At 33.9% G+C, this 19,931-nt stretch overlaps 1 long non-coding RNA gene and 1 other non-coding gene across 2 annotated transcripts; one reads left to right on the forward strand and one right to left on the reverse strand.

The window, feature by feature from the left end:
- The first annotated feature begins 14,288 nt into the window (after positions 1-14,288).
- LOC128294550 (small nucleolar RNA R71) lies at positions 14,289-14,399 on the forward strand. The gene has a single exon (XR_008284860.1). It is a non-coding gene; the product is annotated as a small nucleolar RNA R71 (small nucleolar RNA).
- A 2,935-nt stretch (positions 14,400-17,334) lies between these two features.
- LOC128293749 (uncharacterized) lies at positions 17,335-18,571 on the reverse strand. The gene is made up of 2 exons (XR_008283934.1): positions 18,348-18,571; positions 17,335-17,413 (listed from the first exon to the last, which is right to left on the reverse strand). It is a non-coding gene; the product is annotated as an uncharacterized LOC128293749 (long non-coding RNA).
- Positions 18,572-19,931: the final 1,360 nt, after the last annotated feature.

The following is a 19,931-nucleotide window of genomic DNA, read 5'->3' on the forward strand; positions in this document are numbered from 1 at the left end:
GTATGATTGTATGAAAATTTCATTAAGAAATTTTATCGTTTGAATGCTCAATTTGATAAAAAGGACTAAATCGCGTAAAGTGTAAAAGTTGAGTTCTAATAGCTAAAGGGGTATTTAGTGGATGATAATGGCTTGGTATTTAGTGAAATAATTAATGTTTATAAAGGTTAATTTTGTAATTTGGTAAATAATGATAATTAAAAATAAGTAAAACAAAGTTATCATCTTTCTATTCTTTCTTCAACCAAATTTTCAAAAAAAAAAAAAGGAATCCATGGAAGCTTTCTAGGTTCAGCCTTGGTGTTTTGTGTGCCTGGTATGATTTTTCATCCCATTTTTCATGATTTCTATGTTTTTGGAGTCGTTGTAGCTTAATCTAGCTAGACAGGGACTAATTTGTAAAATTTTTAAAGGTTTAGGGTTTTACCATTGATGAATGTGTGTGTGTTTTGATGTTTGATGATAGAAAATGGATGGTTGTTGTTAGATAAACAACATTTGTTAAGTGATTTTGAATGAAATTGCAAATTACGGATTAAATTGAGAAATGTAAAAATTAGGTGGTAAATGTGTGAAATAATGAAAAATATGGGCTGTTTTGAGTATAGTTGAAATTCAGCTAGCATAGGTTTAGACTCAATTGCATGAATTTGCATCTTTATGAGCTAGGGACTAAATTGTAAAGATGTTGAAATATTAGGGGTAAAAGTGTAATTTTTCTATAATATGATTTTTGGGTTAAATTGAATCGAATGTATTTTGAATTAGTTAAATTTGATTATATAGATCAAGAAAAGTAACGTACGGATCTAGATCGGGGAAAAATAAAGTTTTAGATTAGTTGATCTTATTACGTCGTTTTTGTGATCGAGGTAAGTTCGTATGTTAATAAGCTTTAATGTATTTTTATTTTAAATACTTTGTAATTGCATTATTTATTAATAAGATTTTACGGAAATGTTGGACAAAAATTTGGCGACGTGTGAAATCCAGTTGAACCTTAGGAATAGATAGGATACAAATGACATGTCATTAGAGGTTATTGTGTTTTGGGTGCTAGTCTGTACGTTCTACCGGTGGTTGAGTTTTCTGGCATGTGTTACGGTTACTCGTCAGCTTGTGTGAGCAGCACCGTCAGCTTGTGTAAGCAGACCCGATGATAGCTCGAGAGTAAGCATTATATGAGATTTGAGATTGAGATGGTTTCGACCATTTATTGGCACTTAGGGTACGAGATTCCCGAGTATTCAATATTATTCAAAATGGTTCAACTAGTATATAAATGATATAAAAGAGTATGAGATCGATACGAATTAGTGCAGGTATGTACGTGAACCATACAAGCATTGAATCGAATAGATTTATGAATTTCATGTCTAACCTTATGGATAGATTTTTGTTAAGTTCATCGATTAAATTGAGCTACATTATGTCATGTTTAATTATCTAAAATTGTGAATGAATGGTAAGTTATACTTATTAGCCATACGAGCTTACTAAGCTTTATAACTTACTCTGTTTATTTTTCTGTGTTTTATAGTGATTTCGAAGCTTGCTCGGATTGAGAGTCGTCGGAGATCTCATCACACTATCCAGCTATTGTTTTGGTACTTTTGAACTTTGGATATTTAGGTTATATGGCATGTATAGGTGCCGTAGTTAATATGGCATATATGTTGGTAATGTATTTAGCCATTTGATTTAGTTTTTAAATGATATATGTTTTTGGTTATGTGTTTAGCCATGTGATTTGGCTTATTTTGTTAAACTTGACTATGTATATATGTGCAAATGGCCTTTGACATGTGGTTTATATTTGCCTTGTGAATACCTTATTGAGAATTGGTAATGAAGGTAGCAATTGGTTGAATTTGAGAATAAATTAGCATGCTAAGTATTAGGCAAATAATGCATATTTGAAAGTGACCATGTAGGTGATTTTTGGATGTGATATTGGTATGATTTTGAATGCCCAATTGTGATGTTTATGAGCGTTATTTATTGTTGGTATTGGTATAGCATAATTTGGACTTGGTTGAGGTTGATATGAATGCCTATTTATGTAAGGGTCAATTGCAATTAAATGTGTTTAGGTTGATGCAAGTTTGGGTGAGAAAGATGGCTTGGAAAATAGCCTATTTTTGTCTACATGGGCAAAGACATGGGCATGTGTCTAAGCCATGTGTGACTGTGATCGGTGACACTACCGTGTGTCCTCGATGTTTATTTAAAACCGGTCGGTGACTCCACACGGCCCAAAGACCTGCAGGCGTGTGACTTGGCCGTGTGACTTGGCCGTGCGGCAGAAGTCAGTATGCATTCCAATTTTCACACGGCCTAGCACACGGTCTGGCACACAGGTGTGTGAGGCTATTTCGAAAGGTACACGGGCTAGTCACATGGGTGTGTGGTTGGTCGTGTGACCCAGGTCAAGGAGTTACACAAGGAAGGACACGGGCTGGGACACGGCTATGTGATTCCATTTCAAATGTTCACACAGCCTGTGACATGGGTGCGTCTTTGGCCTTGTGAGACACATGGTCAGGCCACACGGACGTGTGTCCCCTGTATTTTGAAAATTTTCTATGTTTTTCCAAAATTTTCCTGAGTTCTCAGTTTAGTCTTGACCCACTTTTAATGCATGATTTGGGCCATGAGGGCTCGTATTAGGGACAATATGATTGATTATGAATGACTTTTATTTGGTTAAGAAAAATGTATGGGAAATGTATGTTTGTTTTAAGTCCGTTAATGCTCCGTAACCCTATTCCAGCAATGGATACAGGTTAGGGGTGTTACATTATTGGTATCAGAGCTACGGTTTAGTCCATTCTCAGACTAGCATAGCATGTGTAAGTCTAGCTATATAAAACTTGTGATAGTGTGAAATCTCCTGACAGTTTTAAATCTTGTTTTCATATAGTAATGGATCTCAATTGAACAGTGGCTGATGATGTAGAAAGTAATGTGCCAGCCTCCAGTCACGAAGTAGCACAGTCTGAATCGTGACCTATATCTAAGAGTAAAGGGAGGCCAAAGAAGTCTTCTTCCAAATGATGAACGAATGGTTCACTGAGTTTGTCTGAACTAATCCTACTGCTCAGCAACCTCCAACCACACCTATTCCCCAACCAGTACCCGTAGCTTCTCAAGGTTTTGAACCTTTACGTTTGAGTAAGCCGCCTATGGATAAAATTCAAAAGTACGGGCCTGAACAGTTTAGAGCTACAGTTGATGATGATCCTGAGAGAGGCAAGTTTTGGCTTAAGAATACGATCCGGTTATTTGATGAACTGTCTTGTACTCTAATTGAATATGTTAAATGCGCTGTATCACTTCTAAAAGATACTGCATATCAATGGTGGAAAGCTTTGATATCTGTGGTGTCAAGAGAATGAGTCACACGGGAATTCTTTTAGACTGAGTTTAGAAAGAAATACATAAGCTAACGGTTTATTGATCAAAAGCGCAAAGAATTTCTAGATTTAAAACAGGGTCATATGATTGTGACCGAGTATGAAAGAGAATTTGTGAGACTAAGTAAATATGCTCGAGAATGCGTTTCTACTGAAGAAATTATGTGTAAGCAGTTCGAAGACGGGCTGGACGAAGACATTAAACTTCTAGTCAGAATTTTGGAATTGAAAGAATTTGTTGTTTTGGTCGACAGAGCTTGCAAAGCCAAGGAACTTAGCGAAGAAAAGAGAAAAGCTGATTCATAGGCTAGAGATTCGAGAAAGAGGTTGATGAGTAAACCCTATCATTCCTCGTCAAAGAAATCAAGAGATTATTATAACCGTTCGACAACTTCAGTGGGGTATTCTAACAAAGATCGTGGGAAGCAACATACAAGTCCAAAAGCTCAAACTACTTCAGTATCAAGCGTTAGTAGTGTTAAAGCCAACAAACTGAAAGACGGTATTTTAGAGACTGTTGGATGAATAATAAAGCTTGTTTTAGATGTGGCTCGCAAGATCACTTTATTCGGGATTGTCCTGAGTTATCTGAGAAAGACAAATTTTTGAATACAAGGCCAAGTAATACAGCTGCCACAGGGAGACCATCTAGAAATATGAGAAATGTGACTAGTAGCAAAGGTGCGATAAAGGATTCTGCTATGATATTCGAGGCTCGAGCACTAGCCAGAGCTTACATTATTCGCCCTTGCGAAGATGCGCCGTCACCAGATGTTATCACTGATACATTTTCTCTCTATGACACTGATGTAATTGCTTTGATTCATCCTGGACCGACCCATGCAAATGTCTATATGAATTTAGTGTCTAGTAAGAGTTTACCTATTGAGTCAACTGAATTTGTGATTAAAGTATCAAACCCTTTACGCCAGTATGTCCTAGTTGATAAAGTTTGCAAGAATTGTCCTTTGATGAATCGGGATTACTATTTTTCATCTGATTTGATACTTTTACCGTTTGATGAATTTGATGTAATCTTGGGTATGGATTGGTTGACTCTGCATGATTTTGTTGTGAATTGTAGACGAAAGACTATTGAGCTGAAATGTCAGAATAGTGAAATTCTTCGAATTAAACCTGATGACTCAAGTGGGTTGCCTATAATGATATCGATGATGCTAGCACAGAAATATGTGAGGAAAGGTTGTGATGCTTATCTTGCGTATGTACTAGATACAAGAGTGTCTGAATTGAAGATTGAATCAGTGCTAGTGGTTTGTGAATATCCGAATGTGTTTCCAGAAGAGTTATCAGGGTTGCCACTGATCAGATAAGTTGAGTTTGCTATTGAATTAGTACTGGGAACATCATCGATATCGATAGCTCTGTGTAAAATGGCTCCTACAGAATTGAAAGATTTGAAACCTCAATTGCAAGAGTTAACAGATAAAGGTTTTGTACAACCTAGTTTTTCGCGCTGGGGTGCATCAATTCTATTTGTAAAGAAGAAAGATGGATCGATGAGACTGTGTATTGGCTATCGTCAGCTTAACAAGGTTACGATTAAAAATAAGTATCCTTTGTCGAGAATTGATGATTTGTTCAATCAATTGAAAAAAGCAGCAGTATTTTTAAAGATTGATTTGTGATCTGGTTATTATCAGTTGCGAGTTCAAGATTTGAATGTGCCAAAAACTACATTCAAAACCAGGTATAGACATTATGAATTTCTTTTTATGCCCTTTGGATTAACTAATGCTCCGACGGTATTCATGGATTTGATGAATCGAATCTTTAGATCGTATTTGGATAAATTTGTTGTTGTATTCATTGATGACATTCTAATATATTCCCGAGACAAATCTAAGCATGCTGAACATTTGAAGATTGTGTTACAAACATTGAGACATAAGCAACTGTTTGCTAAATTCAACAAATGCAAGTTTTGGCTCTAAGAAGTTGGATTTTTGGGACATATTGTTTTAGCAAAAGGAATCTAAGTTAATCCGAGTGAGATTTCAGCAGTTGTTGACTGGAAACCACCAAGAAAGGTATCTGAAATTAGAAGTTTTCTAGGAATAGCTGGCTACTATCGGCGGTTTGTAAAAGGGTTCTCGACGATTGCTACATTGATGACTCAATTGTTACAGAAAGATGTGAAGTTTGAGTGGTCTGAGAAATGCCAACTGAGTTTTGAACAGCTGAAAGCACTGTTAATGGAAACACCAGCTTTGGGTCAACCTGAGTCAGGTAAAGAGTTTTTCATTTTCAGTAATGCTTCATTGATCGGTTTGGGATGTATTTTGATGCAAGAAAACAAAGTGATAGCTTATGCTCCCAGATAATTAAAGCCGCATGAAAAGAATTATCCGACGCACGACTTAGAGTTGGCTGTTATAGTATTCGCATTGAAAATTTGGTGACATCATTTATTCAGTGAGAAGTGCCATATTTATACCGATCACAAGAGCTTAAAGTATCTAATGACTCAAAAGGATTTCAATTTGCGACAACGAAGATGGCTTGAGTTGTTGAAAGACTATGAGTTAGTGATTGATTATCATCCGAGGAAAGCGAATGTAGTCGCGGATGCTCTGAGTAGAAAATCTTTATTTACTTTGCGAGATATGAAAATGCAGTTAAACTTGTCTGATGATGGTTCGATTTTAGCTAAACCGGTATTTCTTCAGCAAATTTGTGAAATTCAGAAATGCGACAATGAATTGCAAGTTAAAAGATTACAGTGCGAGTTGACTACTGATTCAGAGTATCAAAACGAATCCGATGATTGTTTGCTGTTCCGAGGTAGAATTTGTGTACCAAGAAATTTTGAGCTTATTTAGAAAATTTTACACGAAGCACACAATGATTTGAAACAATTGTATTGGTGGTTAGGAATGAAACGAGATACGAGATGCTTAGTTTGTCAACAAGTTAAAGCCGAACATCAAGTGCCTTCAGGATTATATGATACCAGAATGGAAATGGGACAGAGTTACGATGGATTTCATATCGGGGTTACTCCTATCTTCGAAAAAGAAAGATGCTATTCGGGTGATAGTTTATCGATTAACAAAATTTGCATTTCATTCCAATACATACAGACTTTTCACTCGATAGATTAGCTAAATTGTACATCTCGGCTAGAGATCTGAGGTTTACATTACAATTTTGGAATAAATTGAAAGAAGCTTTAGGTACACAGTTGCATTTTAGTACTGCATTTCATCTACAAACTGATGGTCAATCCGAGAGAGTGGTTTAGATTCTTGAAGGTATGCTACGTTGTTGTGTTTTAGAATTTGAAGGCAACTGGGAAAAATATTTACCGTCAATTGAATTCGCGTATAACAATAGTTTTCAATTGAGCATAAAGATGGCATCATTTGAAGCTTTGTATGGTTGTAAATGCCAAACTCTATTGTAGACCGAGCTTAGTGAGGAAAAGATTCACGAGGTTGATTTGATTAGAGAGACCGAAGATAAAGTGAAAGTAATTCGCGACAGTTTGAAAGTAGCTTCAGATCGATAGAAATCATATGCGGATTTGAAACGTAAAGACATTGAATTTCAAATCGACGACAAGGTGTTTATGAAAGTATCACCGTGGAAGAAGATTCTTCAATTTTGTCGCAAAGGAAAACTGAGTCCGAGATTTATCGGACTGTACGAGATTATCAAAAGATAAGGCCCATGGCATATCGGTTAGCTTTACCGTCAGAATTAGAAAAGATCCACAATGTGTTTCATGTGTCGATGTTACACCGATATAGATCAGATCTGTCGCATATAATTTCTCTGGCAGAGATTGAAATTCAACCCGACATGTCGTATAACGAAGAACCTATTAGAATTTTAGCTCGAGGGATTAAAGAGTTAAGAAACAAGAGCATAGCATTAGTGAAGGTTCTATGGAAACGTCACGGTGTTGAAAAGGCTACGTGGAAACTCGAGGAAGCTATGAGAAAACAATACCCTAACCTATTTTCTGGTAAGATTTTCAGGGACGAAAATTCCTAAAGAAGGAGTGGTAATAGCCCATTTTTAATCAAATCAGGATAGTGGTTTCGGGACCACAAATTCGAGGTCAGAATATTTATTTTAATATTATTTTGAGGTTTACAACTTGATAGTATGATTGCATGAAAATTTCGTTAAGAATTTTTTCATTCGAATGCTCAATTTGATAAAAAGAACTAAACCACGTAAAGTGTAAAAGTTGAGTTCTAATAGCTAAAGGGGTCTAATAGCTATGGAAATTTAAAATAGAGGTCCTTAAATGGTAATTAGCCCATTAATAAGTTAGTAGATGATAATGGCTTGGTATTTAGTGAAATAATTAATGTTTATAAAGGTTAATTTTGTAGTTTGGTAAATAATGATAATTAAAAATAAGTAAAACAACGTTATCATCTTTCTATTCTTTCTTCAACCGAATTTTCAAACAAAAAGGAAGCCATGGAAGCTTGCTAGGTTCAGCCTTGGTGTTTTGTGTGCATGGTATGATTTTTTATCTCGTTTTTAATGATTTCTATGTTTTTGGAGTCGTTGTAGCTTAATCTAGCTAGCCCAGGGACTAATTTGTAAAATTGTTAAAAGTCTAAGGTTTTACCATTGATGAATGTGTGTGTGTTTTGATGTTTGATGATAGAAAATGAATGGTTGATGTTAGATAAACAACATTTGTTAAGTGATTTTGAATGAAATTGCAAATTAGGGATTAAATTGAGAAATGTGAAAATTAGGTGGTAAATGTGTGAAATAATGAAAAATATGGGCTGCTTTGAGTATAGGTGAAATTCGGCTAGCATGGTTGTGAACTCAATTGCATGGATTTGCATCTTTATGAGCTAGGGACTAAATTGTAAAAATGTTGAAATATTAGGGGCAAAAGTATAATTTTTCCATAATATAATTTTTGGGTTAAATTGAATAGAATGTATTTTGAATGAGTTAAATTTGATTATAAAGATCAAGAAAAGTAATAAATTTGATTATAAAGATTAAGAAAAGCAACGTACGGATCTAGATCAGGGGAAAAATAAAGTTTTGGATTAGTCGATCCTATTCCGTTGTTTTTGTGATCGAGGTAAGTTCGTATGTTAATAATTTATTTGTGTTTTAAATGCTTTATGGTTGCATTATTAATTAATACAATTTTATGGGAATGTTCGACGAAAATTTGGCGGCGTGTGAAATCCCAGTTGAAACTTAGGAATAGATAGGATACAAATGACATGTCATTAAGGGTTATTGTGTTTTGGGTGCTGGTCAGTACCTTCTACCAATGGCTAAGTTTTTCGGCATGTGCTGCGATTACTCGCCAGCTTGTGTGAGCAGCACTATGTAGTTATGTCTTGACCGTCAGCTTGTGTGAGCAGACCCGGTGATAGCTCGAGAGTGAGCATTATATGAGATTTGATATTGAGATGGTTTCGACCATCTATTGGCACTTATGGTGTGAGATTTTCGAGTATCCGATATTATTTCAAATGGTTCAACTGGTATATAAATGATATAAAAGAGTATGAGATTGATACAAATTAGTACAAGTATGTACGTGAACCATACAAGCATTGAATCGAAGAGATTTATGCATTTCATGTCTAACCTTATAGATGAATTTGTGTTAGGTTTATGGATTAAATTGAGTTACATTATGTCATGTTTACTTATCTAAAATTGTGAATGAATGGTAAGTTATACTTATTAGCCATACGAGCTTACTAAGCTTTATAACTTACTCTTTTTATTTTTCCGTGTTTTATAGTGATTTCGAAGCTTGCTTGGATTGGGAGTCATCGGAGATCTCATCACACTATCCAGCTGTTATTTTGTTACTTTTGAAGTTTGGATATTTAGGTTATATAGCATGTATAGGTGTCGTAGTTAATATGGCATATATGTTGGTAATGTATTTAGCCAATTGATTTGGCTTATAAATGATATTTGTTTTTGGTTATGTGTTTAGCCATGTGATTTGGCTTATTTTGTTAAACTTGGTTATGTATATATGTGCAAATAGCCTTTGATATGTGGTTTATATTTTCTTTGCGAATGCCTTATCGATAATTGGTAATGAATGTAGCAATTGGTTGAATTTGAGAATGAATTAGCATGCTAAGTATTAGGCAAATAATGCATATTTGAAAGTGACCATTTAGGTGATTTCTGGATGTGATATCGGTATGATTTTGAATGCCCAATTATGATGTTTATGAGCATTATTTATTGTTGTTATTGGTATAGCATATTTTGGACTTGGTTAAGGTTGATATGAATGCCTATTTATGTAAGGGTCAATTGCAATTAAATGTGTTTAGGTTGACGCAAGTTTGGGTGAGAAAGATGGCTTAGAAAATAGCCATTTTTGTCCACACGAGCAGAGACACGGGCGTGTGTCTCAACCATATATGACACACGGTCAGGTGACACGGCCACATGTCCCCTGATATTTATTTAGGAACCAAGTCAATAGCTTCACATGGCCCAGCACACGGGTATGTGACTTGTCCATATGGCATAAATTAGTATACCCTCCAGTTTTCACACGACCTAGCACACAGTCTGGCACACGAGCGCATAAGGCCATTTCGAAGGGTACACGAGCTAGTCACACAGGCATGTGGTTGGCCATGTGACCCAAGTTAGGGAGTTACACGGGGAAGGACACGGGATAGGACACGGCCATGTGATTCCATTTCGAATGTTCACATGGCCTGTGACATGGGCATGTCTTTGGCTATGTGAGACATGCGGCCGGGCTACACAGGCGTGTTTCCCCTGTATTTTGAAAATTTTCTATGTTTTAAAAAATTTTCCTGAGTTTTCGGTTTAGTACCGAACCACTTTTAATGCATGATTTGGGCTACAAGGGCTCGTATTAGGGACAATATGATTGACTATGAATGACTTATTTGGTTTGACTGTGAATGATTTTTATTTGGTTATGAAAAATGTATGAGAAATGCATGTTTGTTTAAGTAATAAGTCTAGTAATGCTCCGTAACCCTATTTCAGTGACGGATACGGGTTAGGAGTGTTACATGTTGGAACTCTTTTGCTTGGCTCCTCAGCTTCTCAATCCCGACAGTTAACTATAGAATGTGAGGGTGTGAGCTTAAAAAGCTCAGTGAATGTTAATAAAATGATGAGTAAATTAACACCCAAATCATGCTTAAATTGAAACCAATCAAATACAAATTTTCAGTCACAATATCAATCCATAATAGTTCAATGCCATATGCACAACCATGTATAAAATATCATAATTAATCATGGAATATAATCATCAATTTAGCATATAACATTTCAGACATTTATATTGGCATATACAATCATGGCTTAATCGGGTGATCATACAACGGATAAATGGATCTCCTTACTCCCAATCAAAATCAGAATTAGTCTCGAATTGAGCGGGCCAATACCACATGCTCCCTTATATTGCCTCAAATCAATCCCGTTGAGTGGAGTCACAAGCTCAACACTCCCTTATCTACTCCAAATTAGTCCACCTAAAGCCTCATTGCTCACAAATAACATATCAATATGGTGAGCACTCACAAATTCTATGGTATTCCAACTATATTCAATGAACCTACCATGCTATAACGCCATTATAACCAATTAATCATAGCATAATTTTAGTCAATAATGTGCTCAATTTAAAGTGCCAAAACGCATATATAAATCATATAACATATCCATTTTAACATCAAATTAAATCTAGCACACCAATTACCTATTATCGATGTTCATTTATGAATTGAAATATCAATATACCATGAACTAAAAACTCCAGTATGCTTGCTTAGTTCACCATTATAATCAATTAAATCAAACAAACAAAATCAATAGATGCTAACTTACCAACACTTAACAAAAATTTTATCACTTAAACATATATCAATAATCTTTCTAAATTAACCAACTAAAACTCAATTAAATATTTGCAATTAGTAATTAATCATCCAATTAAGCATAAGTAAGGGTCAATTTACCAAATCGCCCCTTAATAACACTCACCATACAACTAACTTAACCACGACCAAGTAATCAACCAAGCAAATCCAAGCTCCAATTTCAATTAGCTCGATCCTCTTCAAGATTCAGAGCATCAACAGAGATAAAATATATATTACCATCTTTCAAAAGATATAATAAACACAAATTTTCATCAACTAGGCTACACGAAATTCTCACTCAAAGTTACCTTACCAGATTTGTATCATCAAGTCGAAAACTCGATGCCTCACAAAATCGATCACTCCAGCCCTCCTAATCACTTCCAAACATCAATACTAGACCAAATAAACATATACTAAGCATCAATTTCACATTTAAATCAATTTCACAAAATCTGAAAAATCGGTTCATGAAGATGATAAAATTTGAATTTCTTTAAATTACCTTACAAAATATTTTTAATCTTGATAAATAAGATCAAAAACCTTCTAATAGATCCGTTTTGATTTGGAACATCCATTGATTTGTGAATTTCCTCTCAAAATTCAAGATCCACCATTGAAGCACCTTAAACTTTTGAAGAAGATGACATTGATAAAAAATCATGTAGTTATCACTCAAATCATGTAAATATGCTTCTAATCATCATAAAAATAAGTTTAGAAATAATTATTACCTTTGATTCATTCTAAATCCTTTGATTGAAAATCTTAATTCAAGAATCTTGAGAAAATTCAGAATATTTTTTGCTACATTTTTGAATAATTTCAAGTGAAAAGAGAGAGTATTTTGAGAAGGAAATTGTTGAATCTATTCTCTGATGATAGGTATTTAAAATCATGCAAAGAAAAAAAAATTATAGCTCTCTAATCTGATGTAAATGGTGTGAAAAGTAAGCTAGATGCATTGTGTTTAAAACTGAAACAATCCACCAAAAATTTAAAAATTGGGAAATTTTTCCAATGGCCACTCCCACATTTCCCTTACTTTACCAATTAGTCTTTTCCATCAAAAATTCCAAATTTAAAGGTTTATTTTCCAAATAAATACTCCAAAATTTCCTTATTTTACAATTAAATCTAATTTAATTAATATTTAAATTTAACTCAAATTAACCCCATTAAAAATATTTTAAAATTCTTTTTCGCCCAAATTAATTATTTTCACTAATAATTATTTAATTACTTTCAAATTAAACTTCCAAAAATATTTTTATTTATCTGGATTATTTTTAATCGATTTTAGATGAAATTAACCTCTTAAATTAAATTAAAAATTATTATTAACCCGATAATTTCCTAAATTTAGGCTCGGAACCCGAAAAATATACCCAAAACTACTACACCTAGGATGAAAATATACCCGATTTAGGGATATTACGGGCCTTCCTAGGATGATTGACACCTCCTTATCTATTTCAAAGTCTAAATAAACAAATTTAGCAAGAAAAATAAATTTATACACGTGCCAATACATCCTCGATTTTTCCTTCTGGAAGTGCTAAATATTTATCTGCTAACTGAAGTGTGACCGTAGTAGGTCTAACTTCACCTATTCCCAACTTTCTAAATATGGACATGGGCATCAAGCTAATGCTCGCTCCCAAATCACCTAGTGTCTTACCATAATAAGTTGCTCCAATGTTGCAAGGTAGGGTAAAACATTCAGGGTCCTTCATCTTTGGGGGTAATTTATCTTGTAAATATGCACTGCATTGCTTCATTAGAGTTACCGTCTCAAATTTTCCAAGTCTTCATTTCTTAGGTAGTATATCCTTCATGAATTTGACGTAGTTTGACATCTGCTCAAATGCTTCTACCAACGGAATGTTGATATGAAGTTGTTTGAGTACATCTAAGAACTTCTTGAACTGAACTTCCTACTTTTGCTTCTGAAGTCTTTGAGGGTAAGGTGGTGGAGGATTCTTAACTTGAACTGGGCACTTTGTCTATTGTGGTACTTCTACATCTAACAACGGTGTTAGTTTATCGGAATTGACTGGGTCAGAAATTACCTTATCAGATTTTGCAGATTCTGGTTCTGGTGAAGCTAGATTTTCAACACTTTGTTGAATTTCCACTTTATCTTGAACATTAGTTGGCTCTTCTTCAACTTTGACAGTGTTAGGCTCTATCGTTTTTCTGCTCCTTAGTGTCAATGCTTTACAATGCTCTTTCCTTAGATTTCTTGGATTCTCCGTATCACTAGGCAAAGCACCTTGGGGTCAATTCCTAAGTTTAGTTGCAAGATAACCCACTTGATTCTCCAATTTTCTTAAAGTGGCGTCATTCTTTACCATATATGCCTTCAATAGGTTCTCTAAGCTATTGGAAGGTTCAGCTTGTGGTGATTTTTGAACTTGTTGGGTAAATTCAGATTGCTAGGTCAATTTAGGTTGTGCGTAAGTGTTACTGGGTCCAGCCCCTTGGTTATTCCAAGAGAATTTCGGGTGGTTTCGCCAAGATGGATTATAAAAATTGGACTGCAGTCCTTACTTACCTCAGTTTTGGTTCTGGTTACCCATGTAATACACAAATTCTGGGTTTAATGGGCATTCTTTAAACAAATGTCCTTCCCCATAATAGACACAGGCTACATTTTTGAATTGATTCGGTGGCTGAGCTGCAAAATTATTAGACCCATTAGCAGTAAAGTTCTTAAGCATTAAAGATATCGAAGATACCTGATATGCGAGGAAAGTGAGAGTGTACACTACGTGTATTCTTGTGACTCATCTTTTTAATGTTGCTCGATTGGTTGGTTATTGGTAATTGTTGCTGGAAATTCTCTCCATGATTTCATAAGCCTTATTATAAAACTTAGAAAAGATAGCAACCGTCTACTACCATCATCGTGTGAGCATTTAGACCGTTATAGAACATCTCTAATTGGATGCAATATGGGATTCTATGATGAGGGCATCTTCGTAATAGTTCTTTAAATCTTTCTCACGCTTCATACAATGACTCATCATCCATCTGTTGGAAGGTAGTGATTCATTCCGCAACTTAGCATTCTTGCTAGGTGGGAAGTACTTCATAAGTAATCGTTTTGCTAACTCTTAACATGCGGTGATGGAATCTAGTGGCAATGAGTCCAACTGGCTCGAGCTCTGTCCCTTAGTGTGTCGAAACTATTTTTTTTTAAAAAAGGGGGTCGACTTGATTTTGAAAATGAAAACGAAAAAAAGGGAGTCACCACCAATCCTTTTTTATGAGCTGTGATTGGATCACCTCGTAAAATTGGTTATTCTAATAAATAGTTTTATTTATTTAAACAAAGATTTTGGTCCACGAAATTCAAAAAGACAGGTTCGGGAGTCGGTTATGCACGAGGAAGGGTTAGCACCCTCGATACGCCCAAAATTGATACCTAATTGATTAATTAGTGTCTAAGTGTCGAAAATTGAGAACTTTGAAGAAAACTACGATCCATCGTTAAATTATTGCTTAATTGAAAATTTTTTGAGCAAAAGGTGTGTGAAAAAGAATTATGTCCTGTAAGTTAGGACATAATATTTTTAATCCCTGAAACGAGAATAAACACCAAAATTTATTTATTTTTGAAATGTATTTGATTATCTCGGTCTTAGAAAGAAATCACATCCTGTGAGTTAGAACACGATCTTTTCATAATTCCTGAGATTATTTAAAATTCGTGCTTTTAAAAATGTTTGTTTATTCAGATTCATCGAGAAAGTCGAAACCCCGTAAGTCAGGGAATGACATTTCGAATCTCAAAATACGAAAAAGCTTAATTTAAAAAAATAGTTTTGTACATCGAGTAAAGATTATTGCAGTATGATTTATAGTAAAAATGTGAAAGCAAATCACGGTGTTAATACATGTAACAACATAATAATAGATGCGATAATATGAGCGACAATAATAAAGCGAAAATAAATGACAATAAGGTAAATGAATAAATGAAAAGCAAGCTAATTGTAAAATAAATCAATATATAAAAATAAAAATAAAACAAAATAAAAATATTAAATAAAACAAAATAAGAAATGATGATGATGATAATAATAATAATAATAATAATAATAATAATAATAGTAATAATAAAAATAATAATCATAGTAAAAAATAAAATAAAATAATAGTAATAATAATGATAACAATGATAATAAATAATAATAGTAATAATAATGATAATAAATAATAGTAAAAATAATAATAATAATAATAATAATAATAATAATAATAATAATAATAATAATAATAATAGTAGTAGTAGTAACAATAATAATGATAATAAATAATAATAGAAAAAATAATAACAATAATAGAAACAATAATAATGATAATAAATAATAGTAAAATAATAATAATTATTATTATTATTATTATTATAAATAATAATAGTAAAAATAATAATAATAATAATAATGATGATGATGATGATGATGATGATATGATGATGATGATAAATAATAGTAAAATAATAATAAAATTAATTAATTTGATAAGATAGCCGAAATAACAAAAAAGGACTGAATTGAACTTAAAACAAAAGTTTGAGGCAAATTTAAAAATAAATAAAAGAGAAAAGGACCAAATCGAGTGCGCGGATAACAAGGAGGGACTTAAAAAGAAAATATCCCCGCCCTCCAAAACGCAGCACTTTACACGGCTAAAATGAAATCAAAGCAAAATTCTAGGGCAAAATTAGAAATAAAAGAAACTTAATTGCAAAACTATAAAAAAGCAGAAGGGCTAAAAGCGCAAATAGCCCATCCGCTTAAAAACATAGGGATCTTTAACTGGAGCGGGTCAGATCTCGGGTTAGGGGCCATAATGACGTCGTTTTGCGCTTGGTGTTTTTAAATCAAAACGACATCGTTTTGATAAGCTTTATAAATCAAATTTTTTTACCAAAAATTCATTCTACCCCTCTTTTAAAAAAAACTTTCAAAAACCTCTCAAAACACTCTCCCCTCTTTTAATGTCTGATGATCGGACGGTCGGCCACCGTCGTGGGCTCTGCCATCGGTAACCATCGTGCAAAACGACCGGAGCGAAAAAATGCTCCCCTTTCCAGGCGATTGAAGAAAGATAAGTTTTCTCTTCTTTTTTTTATTTTTGTTATATATACATATCTACAAAAACAGATTCGAAAAAGAAAAGAAAAAGAAAAAATAATAATAAAGATAGAACAACCTTTGAAGATCTTCTTCTTCTCTATTTTGCTGATTTTTTGTTTTATATCTCTCTCTGTATTTTTTATTTCAAAAAGAAAAAGATCCCTATTACAATCTTTTTCATAGCTTTTATAGCCATTACATTACATATTATTTTTATTATTTTTTTTCTATTGTTCTTGTACTTGATGTTTGCGTGTTTCTTCTTCTCTTTTGCAGGTACAGTTGGTGGCAGAGCAATTGGCATGGCGGTGGCAGCAGGCTAGGAGCGACGACAGACCTAGGGGCTAGGGTTTTTTTCTGAAAATTTTAAAGTTTTGGGCCTCTTATGTTTGGGCTAGGGTTTTTTAATTTTGGGTTTGGGTGTATTGTTTTTTTGTTGTTTTTTGGCTTGTAATAGACTGTATTTTTATTTAAAGCCCAGGTAAAATTGGGCTATTACACAGTGAATATGGGAACAACTTTAATCTTAGTGCTTTTTTGGGTACCTCGGTTAACTTGAAGGAGTTACTCGCCTCCATAAACAATCTGAAGTGAAGGTGAGGATCCTCAGTTGGCATTCCACTGAATTAGACCACTATCTGAAGCATCTGAAACATGATTGGCTTCAGCACAAATTTTTGTGCCTCGATTTTAGGTCTCTTAATACCCGAATTAAGCTCATGAAACATTAGCACGACATAATTTCTCAGGGCTCTATCCTTATCATCAGTAATAAGGATAGAATTTTAAGCATGATTTGCTCTATTTCCTTGATTTTGTTCTCAAGGTCCATCTCTTCGATCCTTCTCTGAGTTGCTTGTCTTCTTCTTTGTCGAGAAGTCCTTTCAATTTCAGGATCTACAGGAACTAAGTCGATAATTCGATCAATACTCATAAACATCTGAAGCAATCACAGAAAAAAATGATTAAATTAAAATTAAATAGAAAATTTAACAAAAATGCAAAATTAACAATTTCACAAATAATGTATTTTAAAACAGTCCCCGACAACGACACCAGAAACTTGAAACGACGAAAATGTGCAAGTGTACACAAACATATCAAGTAATAAAGTGACAAATAATGTCGAGTTATTGTACCACAGGGACTGTGAAAGAGAATATTTATGAAATGCAAATTTAAACAATTTGGTGATGAAAAATATGTTGATTTGAAGTGGTGATATAAAAACTAAGAAAATTAATTAAGTGCTAACTAAAAAAATAAAAAGTAAAATTCCAATGCACAATTTCTCAAAATGAGTTTAATCAATATGACATAAATGTGTTAGATCAATTTCATTCTTTAACTTAGAATTACTAAAACTATGTTCATGTTGTTACGAATAATTTCACGACAACTTGGTATTTTGTTAACTAATGCACATGCATACTTACTAAATCAATCAATCTCTTAAACATATTCCTATGTCAATTTAAACAATTAATCAATTTTCAGAAGCAAGTATAAGATAAAGTGAGGTAACAAAATATTTCTATATTGAAACAATTTAATCACAATAATCTTACAAGTTATGCAAGGCTAAATTATAGTTTAATATCATTGTTAATTTAACCCTCGACTACCTTAGAAGATTAAACATGCACCAATTAAATACTGTGTCAATTAATTATAATTTCAATTCAATTAATAATTAGCTCATTCATTACCTTACAATTATAATGCAAGCATAACATAAGCATGGTTTTATTTAATTGAACAATTTAAGTGAACACAAACATGATTTTAATAATTAAGCGAACGAGAACAAAAACACAACAAATATTCATAATCATGATCACAACATAAACAAGAAAAAATAAAGAGATGTGAACTAGGAAACAAATCTCGGTGTTTCTTCGAAGCCAGACTAGTGTACTCCTCTTGTTTTCTGCTCGTCCTATCGATCCAAGGCCTTCACGAACACTTGAATACTGCTACTCCAAAGGGTGTTCTAGCTCTTTATTAAGAAGGGAAATTGGCAAGGAAAGGAGGACAAAGGAAATGGGAAAATACGAAAGAGAATTGAAGAGAGAAAGATGTGTGAATTGAGGATGTAAGGGATGATTTTTAAGGAAGGGAATAAGGGTATTTATAGGTGGAGATGGCTGCTAAAAATAGAAAAAAAAATCAGCCACTCCCTCTTCCTTGGTCGGCCATTCTTTGAGATAGTTTGATTGATTCAAAATTTTTATTTTTAGCTTGAAGCTAAAAATAGAAGGCATGAAAAAAGGAGGGGCTTGAACGGAATTAAAGGCAACTTCAAGGGCTATTTTGCAATTATAAAAATCAATTAAATAAGTTGTTTGGGTTAGCTATATGGGACAGCTTGGGCCTCCAAATCCTTGGTGGATTTGTCCTCTTCTCTTAACACAATTGGGCTCATTTTTCTTCTTCATTCTTGTAATTAATTTTTAACTCAATTGATGTTGGATCAAAATTAATTATAAAATATGTTCAAAAAATATTTTTGGATTGTTCGTGGCTGGAAAATTAATAACCATACTCTTGATTCACTCGATGCAAAAAATTGTCCCAACAGTTCAAGCCTCTCGAGGTGACTGCCGAGCCGATTTTCACTCTTTGTGCAAAACCGTTGAAAATAAATCAAATTTTGAAAATTTATTATAAAAATAATTAAAATTCAATATGTTAATAATTTGAGTGCAAATTAATTATTTTATAATTAAAGTATGAATTTTGACAAAAATTACTATGAAACTGCATGAACTAAAGCTTAAAAGGTGCTAAAAAAGTTTATATATTTTTGTGTTTCCAAGGTGTCATGACATACACACTTGTAAGAGGTGTAGATGCAGGATGCTGAGATGGTGTATAGTGTGGTGCTTGTGTAAAATACATGGGGTTACTGAAAGGAGTAAGAATATATGGAGGGAATTGATCAGGATGTGGTGTAGACATCCATACCCATTATTGGGTTAGAGTTGATAACAAACCCATCACGGCACTTACTCCGGACCTATAATTCTGGAGCAATCATCGTGGCCTCCTCAAACGAAATTGCCTACTCCTCGCCTCCACTAATACTAGATATATCTTGTCGGCAAGTCTAAACCATGTCATGTACTCCATGGAGGTCACCATCTCCGAGGTGAAAAAAGTTTCGCGTATGGGTATGAAATCCTTCCTATGATCCCAAATGTCGATATATTCCTTGTAGAATTCCCGCCAATTTTCTTCTATTTTCCCCCATAAATCAAGCTTGTGTAGTGCTTCGATGTCTTGCAGTGTCGGTGGAATATTTTGCCTTCACCCAAACTGTCGCATCACTCGATCCGATTTGTGTATCTCCACTGTCACATAAACTACCAGTGGCACTTTCGCATTCTACATACTCCAAATGGCCAAAAATTCAAGTGGGATGCATTTTACGATTTTCAAATTGACGTATGGCATCC

The sequence above is a fragment of the Gossypium arboreum genome, chromosome 6 (assembly GCF_025698485.1).
Source record: "Gossypium arboreum isolate Shixiya-1 chromosome 6, ASM2569848v2, whole genome shotgun sequence".
Lineage (NCBI taxonomy): Eukaryota > Viridiplantae > Streptophyta > Magnoliopsida > Malvales > Malvaceae > Gossypium > Gossypium arboreum.